General features: G+C 49.6%; 1 long non-coding RNA gene across 1 annotated transcript; it reads left to right on the top strand.

Annotated features, from left to right (window-relative positions):
* Nucleotides 1-7,075: 7,075 nt before the first annotated feature.
* Nucleotides 7,076-15,604, top strand: LOC134760553 (uncharacterized). Its single transcript, XR_010138241.1, has 3 exons — nt 7,076-7,299; nt 7,380-10,112; nt 14,620-15,604. It is a non-coding gene; the product is annotated as an uncharacterized LOC134760553 (long non-coding RNA).
* Nucleotides 15,605-18,207: the final 2,603 nt, after the last annotated feature.

Genomic DNA, 18,207 nt, shown 5'->3' with positions numbered 1-18,207 from the left:
CTGCCAAGGAGTAAACAGACTTGTACACCCTCCAGCAACTTAGTCTTTGGAGACCTGGCTCCCAAAGTCCCTGGGGGCTGGAGGCCCCACTTCTTCATTTGTTAAGCCTACAAACACTTATTCAAGACTTACTGTGCAAAAGCTTCCCCAAAACTGCCTTCCATAGGAAGGGTATAGAGAGAAACTCTGGCAGATTTCACAATCAATCTCACCAAGCTCATTTGTCTAAGAAGCAAGGGAAGGGAGTCTATGTCCCACTAATATTTTCTAGAGTGACTTTAGCTCCCCCATTTCATCAGCCTCCCTTCCTTCCTACCCACCTCTAAAGTCATCCCTTGATGTTCTTATTTGTAATGTGGGCAAATTGATGATTTCTCAATGTCATATGAAGTGTGAATAAAGCACTTGAGAAAGTGTGGCTGTTTTTATTGATCTGAAGTAATCTATACAATGACAGCATTGTGTGCAAAGGCAGGCTGTGCTACCCAGCCTCCTGTTGGAACAGACTGGTGCCTCAACACCTCTCCTTAGAGAACTCTTACAAAACACACGGGAAGACACCTTGGCCCCTTCTTTCCAGTTCACTGACTTTGTCCTGCCCCACAACCCCAATCTGATCCCGTACCCTTCCCTACTCCTCTTAGGCCTTCAGAGGGAGAAGTCCCGCTTTTGGTCCTGACTGCAGGAAGGCAGGCTGTGGGGGAGCTGAGAGCCAGCAGGTGCATCACTCCTCTGACTGGAGAGATTCATGGCTGGGCGGGAGGGGCAGTCGCAGGCCTCCTTCTCTGCTCACCCAGCCTGGCCTAAGGACCCTGGGTTCCAGCTGGCTCTTCTGAGGACTGGATGGCTTTCAGAGCTTGGGCAGGTTGGGGCATCTCTATGCCCCCTCCCCACTCTTCATGTGCCCAGCTCAAACACCTCCATGAGGGGTAGGTGAGGGGTTTGGCTCTAAGAGGCTTCACCCCAGCCTGGTGCTCTGAGATCTATGGAGGAGGCCTAGTGAATGAGGAGTTTTAGGGGGTCTGAGAATAGAGGAGAAGCAGCATTGCTGTGGGAAACGGGGCCCTTATGTGTGTTTGGAGACCCAGCCATTCTGATGGGGAAGGCACAGCTCTTAATGGAGGAGGAGGGGGACATTCTTTACCACAGCACAGCGTCACAGGAATGAGCAGCTACAGACCTTGGTCCTGAGAGCAGAGAGCAGAGCAGATGAAATTATTCCCCCTCTTCATGTTTCACGGTGTGAGTGAAGTGACCAAGGGGCTGCGTGGCTCTACTGGGGTTTGATCAACAAAATGAGAGTGATTTGCAGAATTTCTCCTCTTTGAACTGTAAACTGACAGAGCTTTCTTCCTCTGGCCCAGGGTTGGGCAATGATTACCCAGAGCTGGGACTGGACCTTGGGTCCCTTGACTCTTAGCCTAGTGTGTGTGCCCTTTCTATTCTAGGTGGAACTTAAGAAGGAACTCCCTGCCTCTGACAGTTGACACAGACAGGGTGGAGTCTGAGTGGTCTGAGAGTTCTCCAGGGAGCTCCCCAGCCAAGGGCAGCCTGGGAGTCCCAGGGGTGATTCAGAGAGGCTGAGACCTTGATGGCCCACAAGTGTACTCCCTGGGCCTGAGCAAAAGTTCCCTGCGACTTGGCATGGCGCTTGTGGGAAGCAGGCCTCTCGGAAGAACCCAGGTCACTGTAGGAGGGAGCACCTGGCACCAGCCTTCGGCTTAAGAATAGACATAGAGTCATTATCCAGTAAATCACCATCATTATCCTGGAAGACGCACGGTTCCCCTCAGGTGCCTTCAATCACCATCCCTGAATGGGAGCGGAAACCTGAAGCAGGCATCACACCCACGCAGATGGGAAGCTGACAGCTCCATCTCCCAGCCTGCTCCAGCTCAGCCTGTTTCCCATCTCAGAGGCACCTGGTATGCTGGGGTGGGAGTGGGGGTGTTGCACTCAGTCCTCACCAACTCTGGCAGACAGGCAGAAGTGGAGGGAGCTCTACCGGTTCACTGACACGGGAAACCTGGATCTTGGCTGTGCTGCTCAGTGTCATCATTGATACGATGACAGTGTGACCACACTGATCTCTCATTTAATAGAGGATTGCCTGAGATGGTGTTGGAATACCTGGGACACACTAAGCTCTTTATCATGGTGATCAAACTACAATGTCCCTAGAACTACATCCTTTCTAGATGGTGTGCCATCTAACTCCTGCTCAAACCTTGAGACACAAGTGCCCACTGGACCAAGGAAGCACTAATTCAGTTATTCCTTCACCCATAGAGCCACCAGTTGGCACTAGCTCAAGTGCCCAAGCCTGTTCAATGGACCTGGGCTTGTGTGGGCCAGGAGCTCCCACAAGAAAGGTTGCAGGGAGTGAGTGCCTGCCAGTGTGTCTTTGCCTCCCATGGGCCCCTGGACTTGGCTAGGTCCCTGCTCTTCTCTGCACCTCAGTTTCCCCAACTGCCAAACACAGAGAGGATTGGTTGAGAGCATCTTTCATGGTCTTCTGGGTGCAGATTTCCAGGTTCTTTGAGTTTTCCAGGGCTCTGTGGTCCCTGGAGTGACAGGGAGAATGATCCCCAGGACTCAGAATCTGTCAGACCCCTGAGCAAGGAGGGGTTCAGAAAGTGGCAGGGGTTTGACTGTTGCTGGGGGCCACTTCCATGGGCCCATTTTGCTGATAATTTGCCAGGAGGCTATGTCCCCCTCCCCAGAGAGGCAGAGAGACACATTGGCTGCTGGCACAGCCAACAAAGGGACATTTGCCCTCAGGCAGTGTGATGCTGCAGAAAAAATGCAGGCTTGGGGCCAGATGCCCTGGGTTGCAAGCCTGATTCTGCTACTTACAGGCTTAGTTTGCATTCTATAAAATGGGGACAAAAGTGCTCTCCTCGCAGGACTATTTGAGGATTAAATGCAGCCCTGGCTGTGACACATGAGGGGCTTGGTACCTCCTTATTTCTCAGAAGGCATGAAGTTCCTCTCCTCCCACTGGCTGGCCTCACTGAGGGACCTGCGTCCTAATCTCAGGGTGGCAGGAGGATGAGGCGGCTACTTGGGAGTCACACTGTCCCCTTCTCCCTGGACCTTTGCCTTCCCAGCCTGTCTTTCTAATGTAGTGCCCCAGCCTCTTGTAGACACCCAGACACTGCGCCTTTTAGAAGCAAGCCCTAAAGGTCAGATTTGGAGAAAAAGTCACTTGAAGAATTCCTATTTCCTTGTAGACATTTATTCTCAAACACCAAATGAGGCACTGACTCAGGGCCCCGTTCCTGGAACCAGGCTGAAATGAAAGCTTGAACTGCAGAGCTGAGAAAGGATTCCATACACAGGAGCTTTTCCATGGGGGTCTGGTTGCCAGAGCCAGGTGTTCTCTCCCCTGAAGCTCCCCTGCATCAGAGGGTGGCAAGGTGAGGAGGAATAAGTACAGGCTTCAGGGCCAGGCTGCCGTGAGTATGAATCTCGACCCTGCCGCTCATGAGCTATGTGACTTTGGGAAGTGAAGTTAACCTCTCTGAACTTCAGACCCTCTTCTGCCAGATGGGGACAACCACAATTCTCTGAGCATGTTGAAGTGTAGATTAAATGAGGCAAAATAAGAGAATTCTCCTAGAAGAAAGCTTGGTTCATAATATGTGCTTAATTAATATTTCTTTCTTCCAATATGACGTATTTATTGAACTTAGAGAGAATGCAGTTCATTGTGTTTGATGTTGAGGATGCACCCATGAATAAGCCCCAATTCCTACCCTTCAGGACCTCATGGTCTAGTGGGAGGAACCCTCCCTCATTTTCCTTCCTCCCCTCCTGCTTTATTCTCAGTTGCAGGTGGGACAGGGGAAGACTCATGGAGGCTCAGGAGGGCTCCAGCTGGCTGGTGCTTAAAGGAGGATGTTCACAGGCCAAGGGGTTATAAGTGGGTGCTCCCTATTTTCCTAATCCCCAGTGTTTGTCTTCTCTTAGGCTCCCAGTTGAGTGATGACCCTTTCTAGGGCTTTGTTCCAAACCCCTTCTATTTTGAGTCCAGCTGAAAATGTAAAAATCCTGGGGCCCGTGGGGAACCAGAAAGGGCTGAGTCTTGCTTTGAGCCCTGAGTTTCCTCCCCATCCATCCTGCCATTCAGAACCCTCACTTTATTTCCTCAAACCAAGCTGAGCTCAAGGTCAGGTTAAAAGAAAAAAAGATGACAACAAAAAAGAAAAGGAAAGAACAGGAGCAGGTCTGTCTCTTCAGGCTGCCTCAGGTTCAGGCTGGAGCTGAGATTCCGTGGTGGCATGGGCCTCAGACACAGCCTGCTTTGTTCTTTAGAAGGATAGAGGAGGAGGCTGGCAGCTGACCTGGTCCAGGAGCTGCAAACCTCCACTTGCTTATGACTCATTGTGCCAGTCACTCCTCGCTGATCCTCTGTTTCCTTGTCTGTAGAACTAGGGGTGGACGGTGTCACTGGGCTCCCACCTGCAGAAAGTTTGCCACCCCCATTTCCTGCTCACAGCAGCTCCGGTATGCCAAGGAGCTTAGAGCACTCTTGGCCTCCAAAGAAAGGGCCTGAGGAAAATGAGGTGACTCCCTCCTAGGGGGGTTGCAGCATCTTTAAGGGCCAGATGGTGAGATCTCCAAGTCCTCTTCCACCTCTGAGCCTCTGACACCAAATCCAAGGTGTAACTATGCAGCCCTGTGCCTGGATTTTCTATGGAACAAATAGATTGGATGTGGCACATCTCACTGAGCGTTCCCACTGCACCTACATTCTCTTGGGAGACACAGCACTGATTCCAGTGATCCTGTAGTTGCTCAGACTGTCTGGGAGGTCTCCTTTGGGCCTGGCCATTAGAGTCACTGGGAGACTCATGAGGAAATGACAAAGGTGTTGCTTCAGCCTCTGGACTTGGCTGTTTCTTCAAATCATGCCCGGCACCCATGGGATGAGTGGGGGGTGAGTCAGCAGGGCCATGAGCACAAGGTTTCCCTTTGGCCTCTGCCTGGCCCAGTGCCCTCCTGCTCTACTTGCCTCTGCCTTTGCCCCCTCTGGATGTCCTCCTGTCCCTCCCCTGCTTAAGACTCCCTAGAGCTCTCTGCATCCTCAGGCTGATGGCATTCATTTCATGGCCATTCACAGTCTTCCCGGTGCCTGCCTCTCCAGCCTAGCGCTCTCCACTTTCCATTTCCCAATCTCCACTGTAGCTGACCATGCTCCTTGCCATTCCCCCAGACAATCTCACTGGTCATGCTGACCTTGGTGCCTTCGCATATGCTGTTCCCTGCCAGGAGTGCCTTTCTCTCCCAGGCCAGGTTCTTACTCAAACTTGAGCTCAGATGTTGCTGCCTCAGGACAACCTTCCCTGCCCCCTTGCCCGTCACTCTGTTCTTTGGCCGTCCCAGCATGGGTCACACAGTGTCACTATCATCCCTCCATGGGCTGAAGGCCATAGAACCCCGCTAGACTGCGAGTCCCACAAGGGAAGACTTATTCGTTTTATTCCATCTTTGTATCCTCAGGGCCTAGAACAAAACTTGGCGGAGTGTCAGTGCTTACCAAATAATTTCTGATGGATCAGTTGAGGGTGCAGGCTGTCTGGGACCTGCTAGGATGAGGAAGAATAACTAATGATCACACACAGTTATTGAGTGTTTGCTATGTGCCAGGCATTTTAGTCACAATAGCTGAAATATCTGAGAGTTTACACCCTGCAAGTCGAATTATATTTATTTTATAAAATCACCAGGAGAGGTAGGCACTTCTATTATTCCTGTTCACACAGTCTAGGGAACTAAGGCACAGGGGAAGTCCAGCACTCGTAACAGGACTGATTTGTAGACAGAGGCTTTCTGCTCCAGAGCCCAGACTCCTACCCTAGCTCTGGGCCTATCCTTCTCCAGCCAGTGCACCAACTGCTAGGCCCAGAAAGGGTCCTAAGGAATCAGTCACCTGCTATTGCCTCTTCACAGAGTGCAGAAACTGAGGCCAGGGCTGGGGAGAGACTTGTTAGGCCTGTCTGCCTCCACCGATGATGGGTGGTATCTTTGCCTGGTTTCCCCTCTGTTTGCCTCCTCCTCAAAAACAGGGGAGAAGGCTTCTCTCTGGTCAGACCCTGCTCATCCTCAGCCCTGTTTCCCGGCAACCTGTTTCCTGGGCAGCACCCCCTGGTACAGCTGTGTTGCCATGGCAGCTGCAGTGGGTACAGGTGCATCTCCAAGATGGTAAGAGACGCAGCTCCAGTTCCTAATTGGCCCTTAGTCCCCCTCCAAGAGAGACTCAGGGTACCCAAACTCACCAGGCTCATGCCGGGGGAGAACAGGGTTAGACCTCTGGGAGCTTGGATGGGACAGGGGTCAGAGACTGGAGTGGATATGAGGGAGGGAACAGGGCCCAGAGCCTGGTTCACGTGAGGGCAAAAAAATCCCCTCAAAATTTCTGGCTTCAAAGTGTCCGTGGCACCTAAAAATGGACATCTAACCTCTGGCAGCAACTTCCTTGGAGCAGTAAAAGGGGAGGATGTTTCATATTCTTCAGGGGAGAAGTCATCTTTTTATTTTCCTTTTAAATTAGAAAACTATATAAAAAATACCTACTGCAAAGTAAAAATCACCCCCAATCCCACTAAACTAAGTTACACAAAAATAAATTAAAATTTCCCTCCTCACCACTAAGTCCTATTTTCAGAGGTTAAAAACTGTTAATAGTTTGCGAAATCTACTTGCTGGTTTTTCTATGATTATACCGATTTCTCTTTATATATACATATATATGTATATGCACATACATCCATGTAAAACTATATTGTATTGAATTGGAATCATATTCTACAAATTGGTCTGCATCTTTTCTTTCCTTTCTTTAATGTAATGTTATTTTTAATTGACAAATCATAATTATATACAATTATGGGGTAAAATGTGATGCTTTGATATATGTATACAACATGGAAGGATTAAATTATGCCAATTAATGATAAATTGGCACAATTTATTAGATTATGCTAACATATCCATCACTTCACTTATCATTTTTCTTGGTGACACATTTAAAATCTACCGTCTTGGTTATTTTGAAATGCATCTTGCTTTTTATTTTTAACTTTACAATATGTCTTGGAGCTTTTCCACATCGGTAAGTACTAATATACCTTCTATTGCTGAGGAAGGTATTAAGAGCAGAGGAAGAGGAGGCCTCAGTGTGGCCAACCCTGGGGGCTCCCGAGAGGACGGGCAACTGACTACCTGAGTGGAGCAGGGAGATGATTACAAGCAAGGAAGAAAAATAGCACTTGCCATATAACTGCAGTGTGCCAGGTACAGTATTACACTCCCATTATCTCATTTACTTCTCAAAACAATCCACAAAGGAGGTCTGACCCCTCCCATGTTTACAGATGTGGAAGGTGAGGCTCAAGCTCACCAAGCCAGGAAGCGGGGAGAGACCAGGACTTGTTCCCAGCCTGGTGCCCTCCATTCTTGTGGGTCTTACCCCACCCTGCACAGGTGAGCTGTCTAGCCCCTGGCCTGTGGGGATCTGGGGGGAGCCCCCTACTGTCTTTCTAGCCCCCTCCATTCTCCACTGCAATTGGAGCTAGGTGGAGCTCTGTATTCCACAGAGCACTTTGGAATTCATAAAATGGAAATTTATTGAACAAGCCTTTGGAGAAGGGAGGTAATGAAAACCGCTATGTAAATTATGAGGCCATTGGTATTATACAGCTGGAGCTAATGCTGTTAGTCCCCAGAAGGGTACAGAGAGCCTCCCTCGACACCACCCTTTTTGGCCAAGACACTTGCTCCTGGGAGCCTGAGGGAGAATTTCAGGGACGGGGAGGTCGGTGGGTCGACTAGGACAGACAGACCTACACCTGAGTTTAGATGGGAAACCGTGGGAGGTTTCCCCTTGCTGCAGCGGAGGTCATAGCAACACCTGCACACTCTGTGGGCTTTGTCAATGGACAAGTCCCCTACATGTGTTGGGCTGTGCATCTGTTAGTGTTATGATCACTGCACTATTTCCTCAATTTGAAGACCCCCATTATTTTTCTCTCCAACATTTAAATTCTGGGATCATGATGCATCTTACATGTAATGTAATATAGCTCCCTTTTTGCCCCTGATAAGCTGTTAACTTGACTTTAACTTAAAATCAATGGCATCTTTGAATTGAAGAAGCATTATGTTAGTATTGTTGCTGTTTATTATCATTTGTATTTTGCAGGCCTGGACATCACTACCTATTCCTTACCATAAAAAGAAAAAAATCCCCCCCTGGGGTGGGAGGGGACAGGAGGCCCACAGGACGCATGCGGTGTGACCCTGATCATGCTTCTCATTGTCCTGAGTGGCCTCCAGTCCGGTTTGTCTGAAACTGATGATTTTCAGGGACTCAGGAACTTCAGTGGTAAAAACAGAAAAGTCCCAGGTGACTCTAAGAGCAGGTTGGCCATCCGACTGTTGTCTCTGAGTCCTGATTTGTTTCCTCCATCCAGTGGGGATAACAGCTGCAAAAAAGGTGTATTGGATTTGTCAAAAACGAGTGGCTTCCCTGCAGTCAAGGGCCCCTCTGAGGAGGATCCTTCTGGCACAGCCATGAGCTCTTATCCTGAGCAAGCCAAGTGCTTGTGCCTCTGAGCACAAACCCCAAAGTTTTGGGGGTGGATCAACATCTTACCTCGTGACTCATTCCCAACACTGTCGCAGGAACTGGCTAGAGTCACTCCTAGCATTTGTTGTATTCTCTTTCTTTTCTTTTCTTTCTCTCTCTTTCTTTCTTGCTTTCTTGCTCTTTCTTTCTTTCTCTTTCTTTCTTTCTTTTCTTCCTTCCTTCCTTTCCTTCCTTTCCTTTCTTTTTTGATGGAGTCTTGCTCTGTTGCCCAGGCTGGAGTGCAGTGGCACGATCTTGGCTCACTGCAACCTCCACCTCCTGGGTTCAAGCAATTCTCATGCCTCAGCCTCCCAAGTAGCTGGGATTACAAGTGTGTGCCACCATGCCCAGCTAATTTTTGTATTTTTTAGTAGAGATGGGGTTTTGCCATGTTAGCCAGGCTGGTCTCAAACTCCTGACCTGAAGTGATCCACCCGCCTCAGCCTCCCAAAGTGCTGGGATGACAGGCATGAGCCACCGCGCCCGGTCCCTGTTGTGTTTTCATTCTCAGTTGGTTCTTGGCTCCCCTACAGAAGGCAGAAAGGGCACATCTCAGAGACCCAAGTAACAGATGGAAGAAAGGAGACTTAGACAAGGCAAAGACCTTTCCACAAGGCACATCCAGGCCAGGCCCAGAAGGGAAGTGGTGTGGGGTCATCAGATCACTTCTTTCCCACAGGATGCCCTGCCTGAGCTTTCCATGTTTGGTTACTTGGAGGGAAGTGGGGGCTGGGGGTGAGGGTAGGGGTAGTGCCAGAAAAGCTCTGGGGCCTGGCTGCTCTCTGCTGATGGACCTCCGGGCAAAAAGTGAATTGGGGCTTAGGTCCTACTTTGGGCTGTTCCTGTGTGACCTTGGACTTATGACATATCCCCTCTGGGCCTTGGTTTTTCTATCTGTATAATGAAAGATTTGGATTAATAAAGTGGTTTCCAAACCTATCAGCAAATCTGAACCACTAAGGGAGGCTGTTAAAATACAGCTCTCTGGGCCCACGGGAGGCCTGGAATCTCTGGAAGAGGGTTCAGGAATCTGTGTTTAACCAGCTTCCCAGGTGATTCAGATGCATTTAATCTCTGAGTTGATATCTGGGCAGGCTGGGCTGGGTGGTCAGAAAGGAGGTGGGTGGGAGAAGCCAGACTTGGTGGTGGTGGGATGTGGGGGAGGTTTTGCAGGGGAGCAGAGGAAGCACAGTCCTTGCCTTTAAGAAAGGCTGGGGTGTTGTCTCTTAACGAGGTGACCTTGGACAAGTTACTTAACCTCTCAGTTTTTGTTTCCTCATCTATAAAAAGTGGGGGTAATAATTCCTTGAAAGGGCTGTTGAGAGGATTAAATTCCATGATCGATACAATAAATTCTGGTTTCCCTCTCCAACCACGTGTCTCAAATGTCAGGTGGGCCCAGTCTTGGTCCAGCCCCACCCTAAAGTCCTGATGGAGTCTGGCCAACGTTTCTGCACCCTAGAATCTGGGGGATCAGACGGTGAGTGATGGGGCCAGGGCAGTCTGGGGAGGGCCTTAGCAGAGGGGAGAAGGGGAGGAACATTAGAGAGGGAAGGGTTGGAGGTGGAGGAAGGCAGAGGGTTTTCTAGGAGCTGAAATATGGCTCCTTCTTTCTGGAATGTGCCTCTTAATCAACTTAATGGGCCTCTGACGGAGCAGCGTCCTAGGAAGGTAGGAGAAATGGAGGTGGAAGCTGAGGTTGCTGTTGCTGGGGTGTGGGTAGGAGGTGGGCTGGGCTGGGCTCAGCTGGCTGAGGGTGCTAGTGGAAGCCTGGAAGCTGTGTTGGTGGTTGGGACCTTCACCCTTTTCCCTCCTAAACATCTACCCGGCCAAAGACATGGCCTCTCCTGGATTTGGCCGGGGAAAGAAGAATTCCTGTGGGGAACTGGAGCATCTGGCCCCTGACTTCTGATTTCTCCCAAATCTTCCTTAGGGAGGCAGTGGGAGCTTGGGCAGTGCTGGGGCTGGGCAGGAGGGAAAGGGGAGGAGCCCAGCCTCTGGGGCAGGTCAGGGATCATGTCCACAGTGGTGGCACCCTGTGGTGGCTCTCTTTCAGATGCCATCAACTGATGGGGCTCTGGAAATCTGGCAGGTGGCAGCTTTGATTCTCTGCCTGGAGTATCAGTGCCAGCTCCATGAGCGGGGAAGCCTTCTGCCTCAGGGGTGCAAAAGTTGAAAAGTGGCCGACCCAGTTCCCCCTACCCATTCTCCTTTCTCTGCCCTGGACTGACTCAGGAGCTCATGGGAAGGTAGCCTGGCGGAGTGGGTCTCCTGGGGCCGATTCACTCTTCCAGCAGTTGACATCTCACAAGTTGCTTCATTCTAAGCCTCAACCTCCCTGTCTGTAAAATGGGGATCCTGACACCTTCACAGCAGTGAGGGAGACATGTGATTCAATGGGTGGCAGGCCCAGTGCAAGGCAGGTGTACATGGAAGTGGACCCTGACCCTCAGTCCTCCAGAGATGATGACGGAGTCTCAGAGCAGCCAAGGCAGAGTGGGCAGGTGCCTGGGTGGGGGCAGGATGAAAAAGGGGTGGAAGCAAGGAAACTGAGCTTTTCTCAGGATCCCAAAGAAAGCTGGGTGAGGGGAGCTGAGGGGTGCAGTTGCCTCTGTGGCTGGGCAGTGTCTCTGCTCTCAGGGGCTACACAGGGATGGCTCCAAGGGCCTTACCCATGTGTAGGAGCTCAGGAATGCCACAGAGAGGGTGATTTGCATATGTTTTACATATGTTTTGCATATGACAATCAGCCTCAAAGTCTGTTTTCAGGCAGCCTTGAAACAAGCAGAAATCTCACTCTGCCTGATCTGTTTGTCACGGCTTGAAGGGTGCCTGGGCCAGCCCTGTTGGAGTACAAAGGCCAAAGGGGTGGGGGAATTTTCCCCAAAGCCACCCAGTGGATGAAGAGTGGGATGAAAATAAAAATTGCGTTTCTGGTTCCTGGTCCTATAGGCATTTTCTGTCACATAATAATAATAATAACCATGATGATGACGACAATGGTGATAGTGATGATGAAAATAGTAATACTAGTCAGTACTTACCAGGCATTTACAATATGCCGAACACAGCTGTAACACAACTCACTCAATCCTCACACTAACCCTATGGGGTAGGTGTTACTATTATTCTCATCTAACACAGGAGGCCACCCAAGAACAGAGAGGTTAGGTGACTTGCCCAAGGGCACAGAGCTGGACATGGCACAGCCAGGATTCAGACCTGGGCAGTGTGGCCCCGAGGCCATGCTCTTTTCCACCACACCTTGCACTGCAAGTTCATAAAGGAGTAAATCAAGGGTCACTGCCTGCCACAGAGTCTGGCCCTAGCCCTCCACTCTCCAAGGCCCCTCTCCTCTAGATCCTCCAGCACTGACCTCTGAGTGGGGGTGGGAGGAACAGGGTCCCTCGTCTGGGGTTTCTGTCCAGAGATGATTAAAAGTTGATTGCCTTGAGAGCATTCTTTGTCTCCAGGGTGTCAAGCCCAGAACAGCCAAGGAGACAATTGCTGCAGGAGTTGCATTTGTTAATCTCGTATTTGTTAATTTGTTTTATTTTCCATCCTCAGAATTAGGATGAGGCTCTTGAACTCGATATGCAAATATATGCAAAGTGAGATGAAAAGGCATCTTTAAAACCTTGGCCCGTCTTTTCCCTCCGTGCATTAGAGAAATTGCAGCTCTCCCTGGCCAGTGGGTGGAGGGTGCGGGTGTGGGCAGATGTAGGGGAGGGGTCCTTTGTCACCTTCCATCCACCAGCTCTTCCGTCCCTCCCAGGGATCCTCTGGAGTGGATGGTGTTACTATCATTTCCATTTTACTTACTAGGCCAGTGAAGCTCAGATGAGTGGAGTGACATGCTCAAGATCACATGGGAAGGTGAAAGTGGAGTTCAGACACGGGTCCTTTTCACTCCAAATCCCGCTTTCCTCACCCTGCCCTGCATACATGCCTTCTTCCTGCCCACAGCCTCACCACTGATTTCCCTCTCTGGCTCTTGTGCAATGGGGGAACTGCAGTGTAGGTGGCCTGGCAGGGGCTGAACTGAGCCTATGGATGGATGGGCTTTTGAGTTATCTATCCCCACACTGGTCTCCATCCACCCTCACCTTCTCAGCAGCCCCTTCCTGTGGGTTGGCCCCAGCCCTGTGGCCAGGTGATGGAGAGGAACCCTGAGTACACCTCTCTTGCTCCTCCTGTCCTCTCTACAGGGCCCAGTGGACCGAGTTATTGTTTGCCTAGTGTTTAGAGCTCTCTTGGATTAGAGGCCTTGGCCTAATTGCTAGAAAAGCCTCCCTTGGCTCCCTAGGAAGTAAAACCTGACAGATATCCCAGCATCAGTCATGCTGCTGGAGAGGGAAATGGAGATAAAGAGAGAGAGGGGTTAGGAGCGGGACTTAGGTGTCTAGAAAAAAGGATTCCTCTCCTTCTTCACCTCTCTCCCTTCTTCTTGCCCATCTTCTCCATCTCTTAGTCTACTGGGAACACCTGATTCAAAGCTAATATCCTGAAGAATGAGGAAAGAGCAGCAGAAAGGCCTTAGGAAGTGGAGTGGAGCAGGTTGGGTGGGGGTGAGATCTGAGAGCTGGGTGGGGTGGGGTGGGGATGAAAATGTGGGTGAGGATGGAGTAGGATGCCCTGGGAAGAGTGAGAAGAGACAGAGCATCAGAGAGTCTGAAGAGGAGCCTATGGGACAAAAAAGGAATATTATTGTTATTATTGAGACAGAGTCTCACTCTGTCACCCAGGCTGGAGTGCAGTGGAACAATCTCTGCTCACTGCAACCTCCACCTCCTGGGTTCAAGCGATCTTCCCACCTCAGCCTCCTGAGTAGCTGGAACTACAGGAATAGGCCACCATGCCTGGCTAATCTTTGTATTTTTGTAGGGGCAGGGTTTCGCCATGTTGCCCAGGCTGATCTGGAACTCCTAGGCTCAAGCGATTCCCCTGCTTCAGCCTCCCAGAGTGCTGGGATTACAGGCATGGGCCACCGACCCTGGCCAGGAATACTACTTTTGAAAAAGGTGGTAAGGGGGAATGCTAAGGACATGTTTCTGTAATCTCTAGACCCATCCCAATAGGTTTTTGCAGGATCTGAACTCTGAGATTGGAATATCTTGAAGTCCATGCCCCTGTCTCCTTGTCAGGATGGCCCTCTCCTCTGTACTCAGAGACCAGAGGAGTCGGGAGGACAAAGGACAGGGAGAGGAGTCACACAGAAAGACCACAGCCGCATCCCTTGAATTTCCCACCTGGTTCCTGAAAGCAGAGTGTGTTCAAGGCTGCAGCCTGTTGCTTGGGGAAATATGCTGAGGCGGAAAGCTGGGCTGCAGCCCGGTGTTGGGGGGGAGTTACCCACCATCTGTTCCATAGAGAAACAGATACCACTGGCACAGCCAAGTCAAACAAGCTAAATGGAAACAGGTTCCCCCCCAGAACCTCAGCAGCATCAGCCAGCTTGCCGGCAGGCTTGTCAATGAGCAGTCAGGGGCTCCTAAGCAGGGGAACCACAAACAGCCCTCCTCAGGGCAAGTGGGTGCCACCAGGCTACCCCATGACACTTTTCTTTCAGTCTCCTTCCCTTCACCAAATTATTCTCCATCATTAGGTTTTATTGGAAAAGAGTGGGAGGGAATTTGACAAATAAATAAAAAATTTAAAGACAAATAAATAAGGGAGCAAGCCACTCTTTTCCTCTTTAATTTTTTAAAGGAAAAATTAATTTTCCTTTGCCTAAGTACTTGTCACCTTAAATTAATCTAAGAGCAAAAATGACAGAGAAGTTGGGTCATTAGGCAAATTTTAATTAGAGGCTCAGATGTCCTTTACTAATAAGATGTTACATATATTTCATTCTGTTCTTGCCTCCCTACTGCCAGGACATCTTTGCAATGCAACCAGAAGCCCCTGGGGAACCAAGCAGATGGGGGCTTAGAGAGATGGGGTTGGAATGATGAAGGGAATGGTGGATTTTTTTTCTTCTCGTGCAGGTGCTGGGGCAGGGCAAGGGGAGAGAGAGTTGGGAGAGATGTTCCTGTTTTCTCCAGGAAGGAGGTCCACCCTAGGGCCGGAGCCAGCTTCCTCTCTCTGTTCTTGGCATCATTGCTGCATCTAGGGGTGAGCGCCCAGATCACTCAAGACCAATGTGTGAGTATGTGAGTGTGTATATGAATGTGAGTGTGTGAGCACCTGTGCACAGATATAGCACTATAGCAGAGATAATGGAAGTTAACAAGTTCTGATGCCAGACTGCTCAAAATTCACATTTGGGCTCTAATTATGTGTCCTTGGACTAGTGACTTAACTTCTCTGTGCCTTGGTTTCCTTACCTGAAAAAATAGGGATAATACATACTTACCTCCTACAGGTGTCAGAAGGGTTCAACCTGATGAATACAGCCCTATATAACAGGGCTGGTGACAGTGAGCCCTCTGCTAGCTGCATGTGTGCCCACTTGCCAGTGAGAGTGTGTGTGGGCTTGCGTGTGTGCACTGTGGGCATGCTTCGGTGGAAAGAACACTAGATTTGGAGTCAGATAACCTGGATTTGAGCCACACCTCTGCCACTTCCAGCCTCGGTGACATTGACAGGCCACCTTACTCCTCTGGGCCTTTTTAGATCTGCCATCTGCCAGTGGGCTTGATGATGAGACCCAGGCTTCTGAAGGTCCTCTCTGGGTGGGACTAAGACTCAGATGGGACATGCAGCCCCTCCTGCAAGCACTGGACACAGGTGAGGAGGCCCGCCTGTGCATACCCACCTACTTACCTGGGAAAAAACATGCATGTCAGGCTTGCAGCTTATGATGTGCCTCCAAGCAGGCAGGCGCATGCACCTGTGTGTGTGAATGTAGTCAGGGAGAGGATCTGAAAGAGGCTTCCTCTATGTCCCACAGGGCCCTCCTCTATGCTCCTCTCAATCAAATTTTCCCTGGCCTGCAAGTGGACATTATTTACCCCAGGCCCCTGCAGGCCACTCTTGTAGACCACAGAGCTCAGTGGCCCTTCCAAGGGCCTGGCAGTCAGAGAAAGTGACAGATATAAGATTTAACATCTTGTCCTCTGTCTCTGCTCCCATCGAATGATGCTCAGGGTAAAGATCAGGACGTGATCCAGCAGGAGCTTCTCTTACCCTGTCATGGGAACCCAGGCTTGAGGGACCCCTGGGCCTCTCCTAAAAACATGATTTCTGGCTTTTAATTTCCTTTAGAGCCTGGAGAACACATTTACTGTGAGTCTCATCTTGGATATTTTTGCCTCCCCGGCAATGTTTGGAGAAGCAGGTGGAGAGGAGAAAGATGGAAAGGGTCTGTGAATGAGTACAAGAGGGAGAATCATGCATGAAAAGTGCCTACTCTGTTCTAGGCACTGTGCGCACAGTGCTTTAAATGCCCTGACCCACTTCATCCTTTAACGACCCAGAGATACTATCATTAACACTTTTACAGGCAGGAACATTGAGGTTAGGTAATTTACCTAAGGCCACATAGCTAGCAAGCTGATGCTTAAGTCAGCTGTGTCTGATGTTTAATTCTGTCTTCTGCAGGTAATTGTGTGGGCTGTTGACAGGGCCCTGGAGAGTGTCAGAAAGCTCACAGCCTCTGCAGGAGAGAGCAGCTTCCCCTCTCTGGGCCTCCATCTCCCCCAGTGCAGTGAATCAAATGAGCACCAGCAACATCTCCTGAGATGGGATTTGGAGGGCTCCCTGGAGAAAAGAAATAGTGCAGGGGTTTTGAGGGACTGGTGTGCCAGCCAGGGCCAAGTCAAAGCTATCACTCACCCTGACTCATTAGCCCTAAGTTCGTCCTCAGGGCATGAGGTACAAGCTGAGGGCAGAGCCATAGCCAGGACCATTACTCACCACGGCAACACCTCTGCTGCCTGTTGCCACACACTGGTGCTGGACTCAGCTTCCGTGGAAAGGGATGGAAATTGCACTCATTTTCCAGGAACAAAGAGGACAGCTTGCCGACCGTGCCTGTCTCCTCCCACTCTTGCTCTGTTCCCTGCCTCTGCTTGGTTGCATGGGAATTTTGCTACCCTTCAGAGACCTGGAGGGGACCCAAGAACTCTTATTAATCCCTCCTTCCTCACCCACTCTGGAGGGGAGTTGGGCATATAGATGGGGCAGGAAAAGAGAGTGCTGAGGAGCACAGGCTTTGGGGGAAAACAAAAGAGCTGGGGAAGCTCAAGAAGGAGCTGCAGATAGACTGCCGTTGAGAGGAATTAGAGTGGGAGAAAGAATTCACTCCTTTGACCATCTGTTACATATGATGCACTTCTACACACGTTATCTCATTAAATCCTCACAATAGCCTATCCTCACCCCCATTTTAAACACTGAGGAAACAGGTCCAGAGAGGTTAAGTGACTTTGCCAAGAACACAGAGCATTTCAGGTGGCAGGGTCAAGATTTGGACGCCAGTCCTGTCTGACTTCAGAGCCCTTTCTACTTTACCACGGTGCCACTTTCCTGACCAGGGTTGGGAGTTCTGAGTTTCAGAGATGAACATCAATGCTAAATTGCTTTGTGAATCTCTCTGAGCCTATATTTACCCATCTGTAAAATGAGAAGATGAAACGAGATGATTTCTAAAGTCCCTTTTAGTACTGGCTTTCCATGCTTAAGACGTGAGTGTTCAACCCCATTAAAAAGTGAGCAAAGGATATGAACAGACTTCTCAAAAGAAGACTTTCATGTGGCCAACAAACATATGAAAAAAAAAGCTCAATATCACTGATCATCAGAGAAATGCAAATCAAAACCACAATGAGATGCCATCTCATACCAGTCAGAATAGCTATTCTTAAAAAGTCAAGAAACAACAGATACTGGTGAAGTTGCCAAGCAAAAGGAATGTTTTTACACTGTTAGTGGGAGTGTAAATTATTTCAACCATTGCAGAAGACAGTGTGGTGATTTCTCAAAGATCTAGAAGCAGAAATCCCACTAGACCCAGCAATCCCATTACTGGATATATACCCAAAGGAATATAAATCACTATATTGTAAAGATACATGCACACACATATTCGTTGTGGCACTGTTCACAATAGTAAAGACATGGAATCAACCCAAGTGCCCATCAATGGTAGACTGGATAAAGAAAATGTGGTACACACACACCATGGAATACTATGCAGTCATAAAAAGGAATGAGATTATTATGTCCTTTGCAGGGACATGGATAGAGCTGGAAGCCATTATCCTCAGCAAACTAACACTGGAACAGAAAACCAAACACCACATGTTCTCATAAGTGGGAGCTGAACAATGAGAACACATGGATACATGGGGGAATACAACACACAGTGGGGCCTGTCAGAGGGTCGAGGGGAGGAAGATCATCAGGAAGAATAGCTAATGGATGCTGGGCTTAATACCTAGGTGATGGGATGATCTGTGCAGCAAACCACGGCACACATTTACCTATGTAACAAACCCGCACAACCTGCACATGTACTTCAGAACTTTAAAGTTGAAGAAAAAAAAAGAGTTGAGAGTTTGGAGACTTTCCCAAACCCAAAGTCGAGAAGCCTGAATGGCTTGGAAAGACATCAAGGCATTCATCCTGATCTT

This window comes from Pongo abelii, chromosome 19 (assembly GCF_028885655.2).
Source record: "Pongo abelii isolate AG06213 chromosome 19, NHGRI_mPonAbe1-v2.0_pri, whole genome shotgun sequence".
Lineage (NCBI taxonomy): Eukaryota > Metazoa > Chordata > Mammalia > Primates > Hominidae > Pongo > Pongo abelii.
This window is presented reverse-complemented; position numbering and strand designations above follow the sequence as displayed.